General features: G+C 39.5%; 1 long non-coding RNA gene across 1 annotated transcript; it reads right to left on the reverse strand.

The window, feature by feature from the left end:
* Positions 1-15,893: 15,893 nt before the first annotated feature.
* Positions 15,894-19,722, reverse strand: LOC131316111 (uncharacterized). Its single transcript, XR_009197006.1, has 2 exons — positions 19,598-19,722; positions 15,894-16,420 (listed from the first exon to the last, which is right to left on the reverse strand). It is a non-coding gene; the product is annotated as an uncharacterized LOC131316111 (long non-coding RNA).
* Positions 19,723-20,758: the final 1,036 nt, after the last annotated feature.

A 20,758-nucleotide genomic window follows, 5' to 3' on the forward strand; every position in this document is an offset into this window, starting at 1 on the left:
GGCAGAAGTGGCCTAGGGACTTGGAACTCGTACAAACCAAGTGACTGTTGCATCACCCGGTCACCCAAGTACCACCGCCACCCAAAGACCGACTCCAGCAACACTCGGCTCGCAGTCACCACTTTGCTCCTTGTCACATACTCTGGCTCAGGTATCACGCCGCCCCACGGGTTCCACTCCTCCTGCTATATATTCAAAAGTCAAGTCAAAGGGCATCAGCGACAGCATTTCAAGGCATAATCAATTCGTGAAATTATTATTTACCAGGGTGCTCGACAACTCGTCGAGATAGGCCCTGAAGGCTAGGAAGCTCCCCCTCGATTTCTTCTTGCCCTTGTGCAGCGGCCCCCAAATCATGGCACACGGGAGGATACTCTTGTCCGGGCATTTATTCTTTGGAGGATACATCCTCAGCACCTCGTAGGCCCACAGCTGCAAGGTTTTCAAACAGTCAATGTACCAAAACACAATTTACGCAATTCAACGATACAAGTGTCTAAGGAAAAGTTCAAGTGTAGACTGAAATTGAACGACAGGTTTGAAATCATACCTCCTATATTCTCTAGTAGCCTGCTACCACCTTCTTTTCCCGTGTGAATTCCCCCATAAAGCTGTAGCATGTCCTGAGAGTTGCACCTCCCCAGTCATACCGAGAGGCCGTGCGTAGGTCACGAAGGGCCGGCAAGTACGACAAGTGCACCATGGCATGTTTGTTTGGGTACAGCGTGGCCCCAAACAAGTACAGTAAGTAGGCTCTCGCCATCTGCTCTTCCTCCTGCTCTGTGGTCAGTATCCTCTTCAAATAAGCCCTGAACTGCTCATACCGGACCATCTCCTCCCCTCTCTCAGGCGCCCGTCCCAGAAACCACCTCAGTGCCGTTTTGTCTCTATGAATCCCTGAGTCAAACGGGATCGGCTCGCCTCCTACCCTCAATCCCGTGATTGCCGCGAAGTCCAGCGGGTCACAGTCATCTCCCCAATTGGAAAGTGAAAGGTATTGGACGTGTCTTGCCACCTCTCAGCTAAAGCCGTCAACACGGCGTGGTCGCTCTTTGTTGCTGACAGCGTGAGGATGAGTTGGCCAAACCATGCAACATCCACCAGCTCCCGCACCCGCTCGGGCAGTCCTCGGTATAGCTCCAACGAGCTCGCACGACCGCCATGTCCCTTTGAGCTGGCCACTCTCCTCTATTAAAAAATAACAACCAAGACAAAAAGAAGTGTATCAGAACATGTACATTTCAAGTTCGATAAGCAGTTGATTATTCAAACGCATACTACCAGTCAAATCAAGCTACTAAGGCATTCTACCAGTCGAATCAAGCTACTAAGGTATTCTGCAGTCGATATCAATTTTAAAGGCATTCTACGGTCGATTAGAGTTACTTTAAGCATCTTATAGTTGAATTCTACAAGTCGAAGCATCCTACAATCGATTCAAGTTATTCCAAGTTACATTTTACAGTCGAATTGTCAAAGGCACTCTACAATCGAGTTCAATTATTCAAGGGTATATTCAGGGTATATTCGAAGGTTCTATACAACAGTCGAGTTCAATAATTCAAGTGTCATGCAGTATCGAAAACAAGTCTATGCAAATACAATAAGTCAAATGGAAGCCAAAACAAGAATTGAAAAGTATACCTGCTCCCAAGTCAGTGCCAGGTGCTCAGTCGAGTCCCTCAAGACAAGCTCGGGGTCGTAGCTCTGCTGTCTGGGCACGTAGCTGTCAACTCCCGATGGGACAAAAACGTGTGGCTCTGGTGGCGTATATGTCTCCGGAATGAAGTCAGCGTGAGCTGCCTTCAGCCTAGTCCTCGCCAGCTCCACCGCCGACTCTTGCACCCACGCCTCCTCCTCCTGAGCTCTCTCAGCCGCTATGGCCTCTCTCTCAAAGGCCTCCTCCTTAGCCCTAGCCCTCTCGGCCTCGACTCTTAAGCGCTCCTCCTCCTAAGCTCTCTCAACTTGCCTCTATCTTTCCTCTCGGCCTGCCAGAACTGCTGTAACCACTGTCGGATTCTCCCGGAGCAACCGACCGAGCTCCTCCTCAGTCACAAACTCTGCAAAGTCCCCGCGTGTAATGGGTATGTGCCCCGAGGACTCCACGGCTAGCCTAAACTCAGCTAGCTCTACCGGTACCTCTTCTGATGCCTCCTCCATAGTCACCGGATCTTTTCCCCTTGCCGGATCCCTTCTTGGTGACCCCGATTGAACATCACCACCACTGCCACTGGCCCTACAGAAACCCTCTCCGGTAACCACAAGGCCTTCCATGCCACTTCGCGAGTCCAAACGACAAACTCGTGGGCCCCCTGCTTCAGCACCCACTGGCATACGCCCCTCTGGGACTAATGTACACAGATCTCCGTTAGCCTCGACCCCCACCGCATGGCCATCATCGCTGCCGTCGATACCCCATACCTTTGCACCAGTGTTCACTAGGGCTTTGTCCATCATCTGATCGTCAATTTGAGGCCCCTCAACCTCGGCTTCGCCAACCCTTAGCTGATCATCTCTGACGCCACTACCATTGCCGCCTCTGTCATTTGCCATGGCGTGGGTATATGTGGGAATTGCGTTTTCGTATAAAGGAGTCGAAGAAAGAAGGAGAGAAGGTTGGGAGAGAGGTTTAGGAGGTTTGAAACTGTCAAATGATAGTTCCCCTCGCGTTCTGGGAAAATAAACAAAGAAAGAGAAGATGGGCCGGGTCTGGGCCGGATTTGGACTCAGGTCTGCTACTGTTACGTGCGTACACCATTACCACACCTGCATAATCATTATTCCTGGGACAAAATTCTTTAAATAGCGGCCCATGTTTGCTTCAAGTCATGCTTTCATCAAAGGTATAATCTATCCGTTCAATTTCAAATCAAGGACGATCCATCTGTCCAATTTCAAATCAACGACGATCTATCTGTCCAATTTCAAATCAGCGACGATCTATCCATCCAATTTCAAATCAACGACGATCCATCCGTCCAATTTCAAATCAACGACGATCCATCCATTCGTCCAGTTTCAAATCAAAGACGATCCATCCATTCGTCCAGTTTCAAATCAACGATGATCCATCCATTCGTCCAGTTTCAAATCAACAACGATCCATCCGTCCAAATTCAAATCAACGACGATCCATCCGTTCAATTTCAAATCAACGACGATCCATCCGTCCAATTTCAAAACAGCGATGATCCATCCATCCGAGTCAGCGACAGCCTACATTGTCCAAATCAAATCAAGTGGCGGCCTGTCCCATCCATCATTTGCATCCCTAACAATAGTGATTCATCCCCAGCTAATTATTCCCCAGAAGAGTCCACCTCTGCGACAGTCTCTTCTGTCCAAATCAACCAATCCAGTTCTTTAAGTATTCCTGTCTATTTTGCTAGCATGTTCTGTTCTGGATAACCCTTGAGGGGTGTTTAGAAACCTTTGACGTTACTTGTGCCAAGTTAATGGTGCTCCAAAGTGCCGTCGAAGGGGGACTACTATAGACACCCTATTCTGGACTGTCCAGATGAGTTTACTTACGGTCTTTGATTCCCCGATGATGAGTAAGATCAAGAACACCCCGAGAATGTTAGTGTGTTTGAGCTTTGAGCGTTCCGGAACTCTTTCAAACCCTTTCAAAAAAACCCTTCAAGCTAGAACCAAAAATCCTCAGCAAAACCCTACAGGCACACGCTGGTTCCAAACCAGCGAGCTCTGGTCCTCTGCCACGTGTCAGTCATCGGTTAGCTTTGACCTTTAACTAGGCAAGGACTCGTGCACGTAGGTCAGGAACGTGCATACGCCGGTCAAAGATAGTCCCATCACCTTTATTCAGCCACGTTCACAAGACTTTTGTGCCACCCTAGTACATTGTTTGATCGTCTGAGAAGCGATCTCGGACAGGGGGATGTTCCCTTCCCCTCTCTCCAACTCCCATCACCTTGTCCATGCATTTAATGCGTGGAGACTTACTCTCCACTCCAACCAGCCCCATTTCAGCTAGTTACTCCCCTTCACCCTCTCTTATAAATACCCCCTTGCATTCATGTGCAAGGGGTTCACAAGTTTAAGGAATTAAAGAGCCTTAAATCCCTTTAACCTCTTGTTCTTCATCTTTCTTTGTCAAGGAAGAGATAAACAACTTCATATACCCCCCATTATACATTTCTTCCCACATTCATTCTCTATCCATCCATCAAACCACAAGTTCAAGCTCAAACTCGTTCCAAACTCAAAACCACAGGTATACCACCTTGGTAATAACTCTCTGTTCTAATCCCTGAGGGGGGCTGGTAGGGTCAAGGCTGGTAATCAATAACAGTCTTGGCCCAAAAGCTAGCAAGACTTCAAAGGAGTTGTTGTTAGAACTGGAACACACCAGTTCGTTGTACGCGTACGCCAATAATGGCTGTATGTGCAGTACTGGCATGGGGATCAGTGTCTTGCTATTTTCTATCTTCCTTTATATATCTCACCTCTAAAGTATGTTAAAAACCAGTTTACTGCTTTCCATAGTTAGAACTGCTAGTTTTTCTTTCTCAATCTTTGTTTCTACTGCTTTGGAATGTCTCTGGGGTCTTTCTGAATATGTCTCAAAACCCAGAAAGTGCAAAGCCAAGCACTGGACAAGAGGTTACAACTGACGTAAGGTAGCATGCTACAAGCGTGCGCCAATCAAGCTTAGTCCAGTGGCTTGCTCTTGCATGACAAATTAGGCCTTGGCCTCTGCTTTGTTCCCCACACTGTTTATGGGATGTATTATTCTCTTGTGGCTTCGTAGCCAATTTTATTTGCTCATAACTGTATATTATCTACTCAATAAAATGTATGGTTTGTCTTGGGTGTGCACTGGTCATTTCCAGAGTCCAGAGGGTTGAAAATAAGAATTGTGGGCTTAGGCTTACTAGCGCACGCGGTTCAGGTAGTGGTGTACACAGATGAGATCGGTGTGTAGTGGCTTGATCACTGCATGCTGGTTTCTTCCTGCTCACGTCACTCCAGATGAGTGCATTTCAGTCTGTTTAAACTCCCACAGGAGCCTATTTTTAATCTATACTAACTGTTTCAATAAGCAAGCATGTCATTTTATGACATCCTACCAACATATTACAATTTTAATCCCCTTTAATTGTTTCCCGCCCTAATTAGCTAAAAATTGATCAAAAGAGAGAATAAAATGTTTTACAAAACACCTAAGTAGAGACCGATCTCCGGATTGGGCAAGAGAGCTGCTTTAAAACCCTTCCCTTCTCGTAACCTGGCTCCCAAACCTTAGATATCGAAGGTGATGACGGATCAGTCTATGCCTTTTCAAAATCAAAACGTAGCAAACATTTCAAGTTCGGTTCCTTGGGTGGTTTACCGCAAAACCTGAGTGACAACTCTGAATCGAAGCGTTTCGCCGCGCTTTTCCAAAAAAGGCGCACTTGATTTTCATACATGATTTTTTAGGGGCATGTGCCATAACATTGTTAATTTGAGCAACTTTATCGTTTGGATGGTCTTAGGAGGTTATTGGATGCGAGATGAGTTTTGGGTGGATGAAATATGTAGGGTGGATGATACAACAAATGCACGGGGTGCCCAACTCTCGGCCCCACATGGATGATCCAAACCATTCAATATTTAAAAAAAAAATCGAATGGGCTCGTAAAAAATCAGGTCAATCTAATATGTGTAGGTAATCGATCTAATTTTTCTATTTTTTGAAAAATCGGAACGAATGGAAAGATTGGATTTTTTGATTTTTAAAAAATAGAAAAATTGGATTAAATATTTACACATCTAAACTGATTTTTCACGAATCCACTCAATTATTTTTTTTAAATTATTGAATGGCCAAGGGCTTGAAATGTGCACCCCCGACGTCTCTTTCTTTGACTTTTCTACATAAATTTGGTGGAGCTTGACCGCAGCGATCGTGGCGTGACCGTAATGTAATGGACAAGAGGGGCAGTCTAGAATTGTACTTTCGGGCTCGTTCAGGAAAAAAATAAAATAATTTGGACTCGTTCACATTGTTTAATGCCCCTCAACGCAACGTGTACGTAAAGGCACCACGTGGAAACATAACGTGGAGCCGTGGAGGCCCCAATTAACTATGTACGCCTATCCTTCATTTTTTTTGACGATAAGAAATCTTCGAGCCGGCTTACACGCATGTTGTTTAATTCCTTCTTCGGCATAGTGAAAGGAAGGCTATCCATATTAGAGTTAGGAAATTCGCAAGAAATTTCCTTCTTTTAATCTATCCAAGAATCGAATACTGGTTAATTGTGCGAAGAGCAAACTTACCAATCATCAAAGCTAAATATTGTAACACTGGTTAATTATGTGGAGAGCAAACTTAACTGATTATTTTTGTTTTCTATTTCAAGTCTACTACCATTGTGCTTGTTAGTTGAAGAAGGGAAGAGAAACCATGAGAGAGAGAAAGCAAGAGAAGTACTAGAGAACGTAATAAACAAGATAAAAAATAAATTCTTTACACCGGCCGGTGTAAATATTTATTTTCTCTAAATCAATTGCATTGTACCACGTCGTCATGTTTTATTAATTGGAGCCACTGTTTTGACATGTGTCGCAATGTAATTGATTTGAAGAAAAAAAATATTTACACCGACAATGTAAATTATTTATTCTCAACACAATATATGTGGAGAAAGGTTGGAAAAAGGTTTAAGAGAAGAAAAAGAAAAAAAGAAAGAAAGAAAAGAAATGAACGCTAATTTTCACTTTTTTGTTTTTAATTTGGGAGCCGATAATGTCACGAATCTTTTTTTTACTACCACGGCCATTAAATGCTGTGCTTGACAAATGGACTTCTTTGTCCTGTGCTCTCAAAAGTAGTCAGAGTCTTAATTTAACATTCCCAAATTGCCCTTTTATTGATTTTGTTTCCTAAATTGTTGTTACGTATTTCCTTTCCTTTCAACAGGCTTTTGCCATTCCCCTCTACCTTTTGTCTCTTTCTCTTCGATTTGACATCTCCATGACTAGGGTTTTTGAAGTACAAAGTTGACAGGTGCCCTTATCATGAGAAATTATTCGTTGCCCTTGAGACAACACACAGGTGGTGCCTTCCACTAATTAGAATTTCCCAACTGAATTATGTCAGACTTCTGCCGGGGGAGGAGAAATTATTCGTTGCCCAAACGGATTAAAATTTAAATTTGGAACACCGACACACGTTCTTCTCTCCCACTGCACACAGCCTTCTCTCTAAAATTAATTAAGTGTTCCAAATTTCAATCCGTTTGAATGGGTGAGAATATTTTATTTTTTTGATCATTTAATTCTAAAAGGTCATAATTAAATTTTGACTATAGGGCTCTCGTTGATTAGCCCTAAGAAAGTCGTAGAATCAAATATCTCTTAAGACTAACCAACGAGAGCCCTAGAGTCAAAATTTAATTATGACCCTTTAGAATTAAATAATTAGAAAAATAAAATCTTCTCACCCATTCAAACGGATTGAAATTTGGAACACTTAATTTTTCAACCTGCAGTTTATATATTAAAAAATATGGTTAAAAAATTAAGTGCTCCGAATTTCAATCCGTTTGAATGGGTGAGAAGATTTTATTTTTCTAATCATTTAATTCTAAAGGGTCATAATTAAATTTTGACTCCATGGCTCTCGTTGGTTAGTCCTAAAAGATATTTGATTCTACGACTTTCTTAGAGTTAATCAACGAGAGCCCTATAGTCAAAATTTAATTATGACTCTTTAGAATTAAATGATCAAAAAAATAAAATATTCTCACCCATTCAAACGGATTGAAATTTGGAACACTTAATTTATTTTAGAGAGAAGGCTGTGTGTAGTGGGAGAGAAAAACGTGTGTCACTGTTCCAAATTTAAATTTTAATCCGTTTGGGCAACAAATAATTTCTCCTCCCCGGCAGAAGTCTGACACAAATTCAGTTGGGCAAATTTAATTGGTGGAAGGCACCACATGTGTGTTGCCCCAAGGGCAACAAATAATTTCTCCCTTATCATATTCGAGGTATGCTATTCATACTTTCTACGGGAGTACTCTTTTTGTTTTTTTTTTTGGCAGTGACCTATTTATTTCTTTTATTGGTGGCCTATTCATATTCTGTACTAAAACTTGGGATGGCATGGTACATTCTCCGGTAGCTTGGCCCAGGGCGGCAGATTATGAAGGGAATAGGGTACCAATTTTTTGGGTCAGTACTAAACTTTTGTCTGTTATGAGATTTTCTCCCTTTCTTATGCAAATTTATGGCGTTATTGTTGTGAAAAAAATGTTTAAGTAAACTTTATTTTTTGTGCGTCTTTATGCATGCACTTCAATTTTTTTTGTCATCATAAGATACCATAATCTTTTTTTAAAACATTTTTCTGATGTAGGTCGATTTTGTGAATAATCATGGAAATAGACCAATGTATTGAAAGTCTTGGTGGAAGTTCCTGTGATCAAATTGATCAACAAGGAATCAATTGGTTGGACAGTTTGGTTGGAAATTTCAGTCTCGTGATGAACTTCTTGATACTCTTCGAGAGTTTTTCTCAATGCAAGGATATGCAATATCTATCGAAAATTCCAAAATGGATAAATATTTGACCACTGGGTGTAATAGGGGTGGTTGTTATCGAAATAAATGGAAGGTTCCCATAGAGCATCGACAAAGAAAAACTGCAACTCGTCTCATAAATTGTCCTTTTGAAATTCGTTGTAAGAGACGAGAGGATGGATTTTGGGAGGTTGAAGAAAAAAATAGTTCACACAATCATGGACTCTCAAGTGACATGTCTGGACATCCTTCTTGCCGTCGTTTGTCACAAGAAGAGATTACAACCATTGAAGATCTGACTAAATCGGGAGTGCCACCACGCCAAATTCTTTCTTCACTAAGACAAAGGAATCCAAAGCTTCAGGCAACATCAAGAACAATCTACAACACGAAGGTGAAACTTCGAAAGGAACACTTAGCAGGGCGAAGTGTGATCCAAGCACTGTTTGAAGAGCTTTGTCAAGGTGATTTTATTTTTGATGTTGCATATGACCAAGATGGGCATTTGACGCATCTTTTCTTTGCACACCCTTCTTCAATCACAATGACCAAAAGCTATTCAAATGTTTTTGTGATGGATTGCACTTATAAGACAAATAAGTACAAGATGCCACTACTTGACATAATTGGAGTTTCAAGTTTTAATAGTCCATTCTATTCTTGTTTCGCCTTTTTGGCAAAAGAGGGAGAAGGAGACTATATTTGGGCTTTGTAAAATTTCAGCAAGATATTGGGTCCTACATGCCATCCTTCTGTGTTTGTGTCGGATAGCGAATTGGCCTTGATGAATGCAATACGGGTGGTTTTTCCATCAACTGTAAATCTCTTGTGTGTGTGGCACATTGAGAAAAATATTTTGGCAAATTGCAAGTCTTACTTTGAAATTCAAGACAACTGGACCACATTTTTGACTACTTGGAACCAAGTGATAAGCTCTCAAGATGAACAAGCATTCAACGAAGCTTGGAAATTATTTGAGCTATTGTACAGGGAGAAGGAAAAAGTGTTGTGTTACATTAGAAAGACATGGCTTCCATTTAAGGAGCGGTTTGTGCATGCATGGACTGAAAATTATTCTCATTTTGGAAATCGTGTTTCTTCAAGAGCAGAAGGTGCAGATGCAAAATTGAAACAATATTTGCAAGTTTCAACCGGTAATCTCCATCAAGTAAAGATCAAGATATGCCTTGCAATTGACAATGAGTTTAATGAGATAAAGGCGCAACTGTCAAGTGAAAGGATTCGAATACCCCACAAATAAGATACCTATTTTTTTAAGGAACTTATCACTAATGTGTCGTCATTTGCTTTGGGTGAACTACTCAAACAATATGAAATGGTCAAGCATGGGACAATGCATTCAACATCTACAGGACACTTCATGGCAAGTATGGGTCTTCCTTGTGCGTATAAGATGATTGGTTGGAAAGGTAAGGTAATACCCCTTGATGAAATACACACAGTGGAGGATTGATAGAAGATATTTGGTTGTTCCTGATGTTAGAGAAATTAATGCGGGGGAATTCAAGAGGCTGGTTCATGTTTTAGAAGATAAATATCAAGAGTGGCCTCAAAGTCAAAAGGAATGTGTTCAGCAACAAATTTCTCAACTTATAAATCCATCTATTCCATTGGTTCTTGAGCCAAATATTCTACCTCATAAAGGGCGTCCATCGGGATCAAAGAAAGGTACTACCTTTACAAGGCGGAATGGTTCACAATTTGAGATTGTGGAGGCAACAAGAAAGTGTAGCATTTGTAAATGTGTTGGTCATAATAGTCGAACATGTAAGGGAAAAAGTGAGGCAAATATCATGAATTCTGATCATATAGTTACTCTTGAAGACATCGGGAGTAATGTGGATTTGCTCGGTAGAAATTCACTTCCTACTTCCCTCGACTACTTTTTGTTGGATTGATGACTTGAGGTTAAGTATTTTTTTTTTTTTTACACTTTTTTGTTGTACTATTTCTTTAAAATTAGTCAACTAAATTAAAATTTATTATTGCAGGTAATGAATTTTGTGGTTTGAAGACAAACGTAGTGCTCAATTGAAGAATGTGTCTCTGAAATGGGCTTCCATTATTTCCAGGAGAGAGATATTTTTGCTTTGTTGAGCTTAAAAGTACTAGCACTTGGTATTTCACTGGGCAATGTTTTTTTTTTTTTGTATTTTTTTTTTTGAGGATTGTGCTTAGGATTATATTTCCAGGAGAGATGATATTTTATGTTTTTGTTGAGCTTAAAAGTACTAGCAATTGATACTTTGTTGGGCAATGTTTTTTAAGGTTTGTTTTCAAAATTTTAGTATGGATTTGGGATGAATGATTACACCGGTTGTTTTAGATGAAAAAAATGGCCTTCCTATTGTGAAATGTTTTTCATGAAAATTTTCCTATTGTGATAAGTTTGTTCTCTTTTAATTGAGCAGAAAAGTTAAAATTGAGACTCCTTTGATCTTGTGTTTGTTTATTAGGGTTGGGGGCAATACCAATCAAAGAAAAAAAAGTGGGGAACAATATAAAAGAAAAAAATTGAAACACGGAAAAGGCTGAGTTTTTATGTAGGGTTGGATTTGCTTAGTTGTCAAAAGAGTTTGGGTTCTTCACTTTTGACGTTTTGTACAGCTAGAAGAATGGCAGACATTTTTAGGATTAGAAAAGGGCAATTTGGGAACGTTAAATTAAGGCTCTGACTACTTTTGAGAGCAAAGGACAAGGAAGTCCATTTGTCAAGGAGAGCATTTAATGGTCGTGGCAGTAAAAAAGGGCTTCGTGGCATTATCGGCTCCCTATAATTTTTCTCTTCCTTTTTCCGAATTAGAGGGGGAAGATTTTATCTCCTACGTACTAATTTCGGTTTCTTTCCTTATATTTCACACAAACTCACTGAAATGAATCTTACACCCTTTTGCTTTGTTTATATGTACAAGAAAAAAAATTCGAGACAAATCATCTCACTAAAATTTTTGTGAGCAGTTTCCTGTTTCGTGTGCATATAAAAAAGAAGTAAAAAGTCTAGCTTGTTAAAAGCATCTATACCAGTATATTTAAATTTTGGACCAAATTAGAGAGCAAAAAGTCACTTTATTATTTTAGCTACTCACTTTTAAAATGTTCACTGCATCAGACTATTTACTCACACTCTCTTTTTAATTAAATATTCGTATTTTTGTATTTCTTTTTTAATAGAAAAAAAAACCATTTATACAGAAAGCAAACCCCTCCCACAGCCCAAACCACTTCTCTCTCTCTCTCTCTCTCTCTCTCTCTCTCTCTCTCTCCAGCGAAAAGCAAACCCGTTTTTCTCCGATTAAACCAGGCCCCTTTCTCTCTTACTCCGGCGGAAACCAAACCTCTTTTCTTTGATCAAACTGTCTTTCTCTCTCACCCTTTCACCGATTTCCTTTTTCACCCATTCTCTCTTCCACTGCGATTTTTAGGGTTTCAAATTGGGAGAATCCGAAATTCCCCTCACACTTGCCTCACGGTTGTAGTGGTGATTGGTGGCGGTGTGCGACAGATGGCAACGGAGGTATCTGGAACCCATGTCTCTGGTATAGTGATAGGAGCAATAAAATATTGCAGTTTATACACAAACGAGTGAACAGTGGCTCTTTTCTTCTATCGAGCCACTGTAACAGAGTTACAAAATTTTCAGAGTAACAAGCTCACAGCCGAGTATGCTACAGCTCCATTTTCTGAGTTTTGCTCGTTATTGTAGTGTTGAAGGTGGAGTAGCTATCATGGTGCGGATGCTCTAAAAGACACTATGTGGTTTAATTTTCTATGATTGATCCTTTTCTCTTAATGGAATGCAAAGAAGTACTAAGAACAGAAGTATAATGAAATTAGGGATTCCATAATATGAATATGTTTTTAACAAAACTCCTATTTCAATGTTCGAGTTTTTATTTAGTCCTTCAGTCTTTTTAAAACCAACACTACTCGTGTTCCTTTTAAATTTAAAGAAGTCATGATAATACTTTCTACAAGCTTCTTTTCAATAACTTTTCTTTATTTGTTTTGTAATTTTTCTTTCCCTAAGTCTTTCAACACAAGTCATAAATGAAAACAAATAAAACATCTGTCATGTCAAAGACTAAATTGTTTGCCGGAAACTTAATATTGAATGGTATGATCATGATAAATTTGATCATCCCCTTAGATGGTGTTGTGCGCAAATATATGAGTATAATGGGTTTGTATGAGCAAGTGGCCCTTGACAGAGCTCAATAAATGGAAAATGATTCATGTAGCCGACCCCAAGTGTTTGAGACATAAGGCTTGGTTTGGTTTGGTTTATGTGGGGATTTCTATGGGACAAGGTAAAAATGCATTAAAAATTATAACATGCTCCTTTCACTTGTGCAAATTTTCGTATATCGATAGGTATTATGTAAATTCCAATGAATAGAGACAAAAATGTAGCACAATAGGTAAAATGCATGTGTAAGACCAATTACCTTAGAAACATGTCATGGTAAATTTCAAATTTGGCTAATGATTCAAAAAACCAAACCTCCTATCATCTCCAATATGTTTCGTATAATCGGTTATAAACAAATGAATTTAGCAAAGAAAAATCTATATGAAAGAGACATGAAATAAGAATGACGAAAGCATCAACCATTTTAATAAACATTTAAAATTAATACACTTCTTAAACTTTAAACACTGGCCACTGAACAGTAGTTAACATTTAAAAACAAAATTAATAATACACCCTAGCCGCCCCTCTAATTTTAGTTCAAGTAAATAACGTCATCACAGTAGTATTGACCAGTGAGACATGGTGCCAATGTCAAAATTACAATTTCATTATGGATTCTAAAGTTATCTTTAAAACATGGTTAGGATTATTTACATGGATTTATTTTTTATTTTTTTGTAGAACATACTTCAGAAATGCATAGATTAATTAAAAGCAGATAAAGTTTTGCAACATAGGTGCAGATAGAGTTCTAAACATAAAACAGACCACGTGAGGCAGGTTAAAGAAAATCTAGTCTAGAATTTGCCTAATGGATAGGCTATCCCTAATCAAGAATTCTCTCATGGGGGGGGGGTGTGTGTGTGGGGGGTCTTGTTCTGCTCCTAACCTTACTAAGTGATCAACTCATTGGTAGGCTTCACGGTATGTGTGGGTCAATCGATTTGCAGGTCGTTTGTTGAAGAAGGGCTTCGGCATCGTTGATGATCAAACTTTCGGAATGAGATCCATTTGGGCCTTCATTTATCAGCGTAAGAGCAGATAGAGAATCTGATTCGATTGAAACATTATTCGTACCCTTTTTCATGATAATAGTCAGACCTGTATAAATTTCCGAGCTCTCGGTTTCCAAGCTAGATTTACCAGAGAGCTTCCCATGATATATCGAAAACGCTACCCACACAACCTCTCCCACACAACAAGTCACACAACCGCTAATGTTAGCACAAAATGACGTTGTTTTGCTAAAATAAAAAAATTACTCAAGTCGTACCTTTCCCTTTCCCTTCCCCTTCCCCTTCCCCCTTCTCCTTCCCTCCACTTTCACGCTCAAAACATTCAGAGAAGAGAGAGAGTGTCTCCCACCACCACCACTGGCCACCACAGGTACTCTTCCCACCTCCACCGGCGACCACCACAACCCAACCCCAGAGCTCCCCCACCTCTGGCGACCTCCGCCACCACCAATTTCTGAGAACTCCAACATTGTTACCCCCACCGTGAAGGTCTCTCTCTCTCTCTCTCTCTCTCTCTCTCTTCTTATTTCAATTAGTACCCTAAACTTAGTTGCTGGAAAAAAAAACCCCTAAACGATAAATGTTTTCATTTTTTTAAATTTGAAGGGGTGATAAAAGAGTTTCGAAAAGGTAGACCACTGTGCAAAAAGAATATCAGTGTTATGGAAAAAGTTGGTAACAAGAAAAGACAAACATATAAGAAGCCAATGTCCAAGGAAAAATCCAAGGTGCAAGTTCTTTATGATTTGTTGCTTAGTAGTAGATAATATGGACATATAGATTTGTTTGATGAATGTATGATAATTATATTATTTGCTAATTTTAGGAGGTTGGAGAAATTGCGCTTGACCACCCTATTGGGACACAAGAGAGTGTTATAAATGTAAATATAAGATATTTTATTTTTAATTGCACAATTTCATGTTTCATGTAATTGTTATTCAAAATTCCTTTTTATTGTTGGGTAGGGTCACCCAAGCTACATGAGCCACTCAATGTGGCCTAACATGATGCCCCATACTATGCGACCAAATATGGCACAAGGCGGAAGCATCTTCCCATTTTCTCCAACTTTTTGCCCAACCGGAACAAGCTTGAATCAATTTATGCCATCTTTTCCAAGTTCACAAAGCTTATTAAATGGTCAAGTTTGGATGGGTCAATCAACTATTACGGGTAGTCAAGTTTGTGGAGAAGGACAATCAAGCACTCCCTCCGTCCCAAATTCTTAGGCCTATATGGTTTTACGTGCAATTTTCAATTGCTTATATCTCTCAATGTATATTGTTTTTTATGTTTTTGAAAACATTGTTTTATAGAAATAATTGAAATCTATCAAACAAGATCCATATTGCATATTTTAAACAATATACATTCAGAGAAATGGGCCATTGAAAATTACACGTAAAATTGTAGAGGACCAAGAATTTGGGACGGAGGGAGTATTTGGAAGCTCAAGGTCAATATTGGGGAGAACCACAACCAAGTATTGTGGAAACTCAATGGCAAGGATGCGGAGGACAATAAAGTTATATGGAAGAAATGATAAATGCAAGGGATAATGTTGAAGAGTAGTTCACTTGCATTGTATTGTTTTTCCTTGTACTATTCAGGGGATGCCTCGTAGATTTGTACGGTTGCGCTTTTTTGAAGTTGTGGCATTACCACGTTTGTGTTCTAAAATGCAAGAGCTTGTTTATATAGTTGGAGAATCATATAGGTTCCTTGTAACTTATGTTCCATCATGTGTCCATATCGTGTCATGTGTCCATATCGTGTCCTATGTCCATATTGTGTCCATTCACTTGATTACTTGTTGGTCTTGTGATGACCTTTCATGAGGTATATGGTTTGGAAATTTCTGTTTCAAGTCGACTTCTTTAATGAGATGCATTCTACTTATGTTAAAATTGCACCACTTTAGTTGTTGTTGACGATGAGTTAAATCTTTTTGATTAATGGAAATGGACATAGACATGGTAGAATGTCAATGAATCACGAAGGTAGGTTTTGGAAAAATTTCAGCATAGTCTCCCTTGTTTTTTGGTCCTAGCTCGACGTCTCGTGTCATTCAGTACAACAATAACAACAATATAAACAACATGGGATTACACACAAGCTCACCCCAGGCATTTCTCATTCTAAATCACCATTCACAAGCCACATTCATAGCCAAAATCCATTGCCAAATTATCCATTCCCAACAAAAACCATAAAACAATATAGTCACACAAATAGGCTACAATCAAAGTTAGATTTCGCAAAACTAAAACTTGATACTACAACTTGATATTCCAAAAATTACAACTTCATATTTCAAATTACAACAATTGATCATTTCTTGGTCTTTGATTCACTTGAATAGCTTCACTCACTTTCAACAACATGTGGCATCTCGAAGTTGTTGAACTGCAAAGTGGAGTCATCTTTGTGCCAATATCTCTCTGTTTAAACTCATGAATCATCTCGGTCGCTGCAGCTTTTTCCAAACAAAAACACTTCTTTTGTGGTCTACAAGCATCTGTATTTGGGGAAATTGCGTCCAAGTTTCTTTGTTGGCTGCAAGCACTAGCAGTTCTTTCTCCTCGAGCCCTTTCGATGGTCCCAGGCTGCAACAATATGAGCTATGCTTCGCCAATGCATCTCTGAATTTCTTGATCTGCAAAATCACCACCATATCAGCAATGCTTCATAAAGCTCATATATTGGAAAAGATTTGGGAAAGTCAAAAAATTGCTTTCATGGGAGTAGTCTTGGAAAAAATTTGACATTGTTCCCTTGCTTTATGGCCAGCCCGACGCTTCACGTCTCAAACTAAGAACAACAATTCAATAAAACTTACAACAACAACATTCCAAGTCCACGCCAGGCTATTTTTATCACAACATTTGTGAAGCACAATATCAAGTAAATGAACCAAGCAATGGCAATATGAGTTGTTTTTGTTACATTATAAAGTCATTCGAAAGCCCAACTGGTTACAGAGTAGTCACAACAACTTAGGTTACAAGAGGTGGGTAATACTCAAGCCAAGTACAAGAGGTGGCCATTTTAATAACTATGAAAGTTGCAGATGAGATGTGCATTCTAATAACTATGAAAGTTGCAGATATCCACCTAGAACCGAACAATGTATAAATGGGCATAAGTGAGGCCAAAGTATACAAAGGTTTTTTATTGTTCCTTCCTAGAGAAGTTAGTAAAGTAACTGGAAATGAAAGAAACCTCAAAACAAAGAAAATGACCTATGTTTTCCATTCTTTTGAATGGAATTTGCATCTCTGAAAGCTCTAACACGGAATTCTTCAGCTAGGATTTCATCCCCACCTTTCATTAGGCCTGCTAAAACTATTGCAGAATGCTCTCTTACCTGTAGCAAAAAACATCTTGTTCCAGCTTCTGTTTTTATAGTTACTTGTTCTAGTTTTAAGATACATAATGCTAAATAGGGGGCTCAAACACCTCCAAAGAATGTGGAAACAGTTACCTAAATGAGCATTGTTGAATGATCCAAGTGGCAACCATTGAAGAGACTCGTAAATTATTCTATCTTCTGTAATCGTTTAAATATGTGGAAGATCGCATTTTGATGTTGTAATGATGATTGGAAGTGTTGGTAGCAAGCGGGGTTCAATTCGATGTTCGTCGGTAAAATTTCATTTTTGTTCAGCCAGTACTGGTACTGCATTTTTCCCAGTACCGGTACCCATTGTCCAGAGTTGTGTTATTTTGGCATTTTGGGGTTCCACTACCGGTACTGGGAATCGACCAGTACTGGTACACGCTGTGAAATTTCAGAAATCTCAGTACGCATTTTAGCCCACTATAAATACCCCAATTTACCATTTTTCACACTCAAACCCACGAAATAACCCTAGAAACACCCCCTCTCACCTACCCCACTCCAATCTCACTCAAATCCTTTGATTTCTACCTCAAATCTTTAAGATCCAAGGGATTCTTACCTCAAACTCCCTTGAATCTCGCATTTGGTGGACAAGGGGTAAGTTTTGTGTTCTTGCTCTTACTCTTGGGCTCTCAATCACATTTTTCCCTCTCTCTTCTCAATCACTTGTTGATCTATGCTTGTTTATCTTGTTTTTGGGTTATATCTACTTTAGATCTTGTAGCAAAGCTTGGGTGGGGCTTGTTCTTGGTGGATTCAAGCTTATAGCACTTGGTAGACTTAGGGTTTTTGCTCAAAACCTACTTTGGTAGGGATTTCTCTCTTACTCTACATGTTATGTGATGATTTCATGTGACATTAGTATTTGATTGCTATACATGGTTCGAGTGAAACAATTTATGGCTTGAGGTTTGCATATCAGTATGAAATATGTATTGTTGTCTTGATTGTTGTGACCCATGAGGTATTTGTGGCGTGCTTGTGTATGTTGGAATGTGTGGAGTTTGCCGTAACGCAGGGGGTGAAAATACGGAATCGCAAGGGGTGGAAATTTGGTAGAAGGAATGTGGATGTGGATGTGTATGTGTGTGAGAGTGTTTTGATCTAATAAATGGTGGTCGTATGTAGTTATTGGATTTATCATTGTGTGCTTATTCATTGTACTCTAATGATTTAGAATCATTCATAGTTCACTTCTTGCAATAAGGATTTGCCATTTAGTTTGATTCACTGTGTCCATGTTTATCATCTCATTACATATAGATTTTGTAGAGATTTTCCTACTGGGCTAGTGTAGCTCAACCTAATCTTTCTTTTCAGGTTCAAATGTTGGACAATAACTTAATTGCATTGTGTGCTTGAAAGTGAAAGACTTCAATTTTTTTTTTTGGAAACTAACTATATCTAGTTACTTGGTCATCTTGTAACGATTTCCTTTTGATAAGATGAATTTGTAACTAATTACTCTTAATTTCTTTATTGACTAAATGGTTTGTAACTAAATAACATGATTGTACTCGTATTTAAGCTTATTTTGGGCCCGATGTGCCAATGTTGTATTTCCTTAAACTTGGGGACTTGTTTGTAAATTAAACAGGTGTGAACTCTTTTGGGTATTATTTATAATATGCGAGGATCTTTTGTTGAAATTGGAATATTTATTTATGTTGAAAATCGAGGGCGTGACAACTATTGTGCAAATTAGAAACAATCATGCAAACGGCTACTGATTAAAAATCACCCAAAAATCAGCTCCACTTATTTACCCAAACCCATATCAATTTGAGATTTACTCAATTTTTTCACCCAAAAATCAAAACCAAATTTCAAATGGCTACTTTTGGTGGTCTCAGTGGTACGCAATGGTGGTTGCTGGTGGTGGTCGACGGTGGTGGTAGATTTTCACTGTGATTTTTGGGTAATTTGTCTGAAATATAGTTGTGATCGACGGTGGTGGTGTTTTAGCATGAAATCTAGGTTTCCAGTGTCGTGGTGGTGGGTTTTCAGCGTGAGATCTAGGTTTTCGGCATCATGGTGGTGGTCGATGGTGGTTGTGAGATTTACAGTAGTTTGTGGCGGTGGTCCTTGTGCAGTGGCGGATCCAAGAATTTCATATAAAGGGGTCGCCTATTGATCAGCGATATTCGGTATAACCTTGAAAAAAAAAATTCCAACAGTCTAATATTACGAGAACATATATATAATGTTTAAACATTCTTCATTACGCACAAAATTTGAACTTTAATGCATTTCTAAAACATTTCAAACATACGCATAAAATATTGTAAATTCTTCCCTGAAAACGGTTTTTGCATCATTGTATCGTTGTCAAGCCCATAAAAAAACATCTCTTTCTATGTACACACACAACATTATCTATAAATTCAGTAGGTTTACACAAACATTAAGAAATGAAAAGTCTAATAATACCTTTGAGGGAGGAGAAGAATTTGTCCTACGGCAGTTACTCTAGAATCCAACAACTGGAGTGGGCGAGATGGCGAGAGGGATTCCTTCACTGGGTTTCTTTCACAGCAAGTGTGTTTGAGAGAGAGAGACCTTCGTGTTGGAGGTAACAGTGTCGGGGTGCGGGGGTGGTGGCGATCGCCGGCGATGGAGGAGCGCTGGGGTTGGGTTGTGGTGGGAGGGTCAAGCTCCCATCCGTCACCCTTATCGTCCAATCCTAGCCAGTCGGCCATTTTTCGGCGAACATCGGTTTCGATCAATAATCAGATCCGTTCATATTGTAGATCTCGTCGAGACCCACAATTATGATAAAAATTATATCCATTGGATATCGTTTCGTACATGATCAGAACACATTTATTTTGGACAAATGAATGAGAGGGGTTCCAATCCAACATGGGTATGTATTTTTTCCCAAAATAAACTGATTATGATCGTGTACTAAACGACATCCGATAGATATGATTTTTTTACCTGATTGTGTGTCTCGACGAGATCTACAATATGAACAGATCCAATCATTGAACAAAACCAACATTCGCCAAAAAATGGCCAACTGTAGACACCCCAATTTAGCCTAATGATTATTTCAAGTCCTACCTTGGGGACCATCCCGATGATGAATTGATACAGTGATTGCTAATTGACTTCTCATGAAACCATGGACTTATGGTAAGTACTTTTAGCCACTTAGAGGACCCAATCCAAAGCCAAATAGCCTTTCAGATAGAAATACAGTATCCTAGGAAAATCTATCTTTCGGCCGTAACATTGATCTCACGGCCTCAACATCATTCTTTCACCCGTGAAACATGTTGCGTGAAAATCTCCCTAAGAGATTGATTCCTCGGCAGCTAGATCGATTCTTCGACCGCCAGAACTATCCTTCGGCCGCCAGATCATCTATTTTCCATATTCTGGAATGTTCTGTCATACGTTTGATCCGATCACCTAAACCCTAGTAGCCTTTCTTCGATGAGTTCGGGCTACGGAAGCAAAATCGTCTAGAGATCTTATTGCCCTAAAATTCCTTATTGATTCACGCCATTTGATTGGCCGGAGTGAGTCACCAATTGCCTATATAAAGAGGTCCTTAAGGTTATGAAATTAATAGGTTCATACACC

This window comes from Rhododendron vialii, chromosome 2a (genome assembly GCF_030253575.1).
Source record: "Rhododendron vialii isolate Sample 1 chromosome 2a, ASM3025357v1".
Lineage (NCBI taxonomy): Eukaryota > Viridiplantae > Streptophyta > Magnoliopsida > Ericales > Ericaceae > Rhododendron > Rhododendron vialii.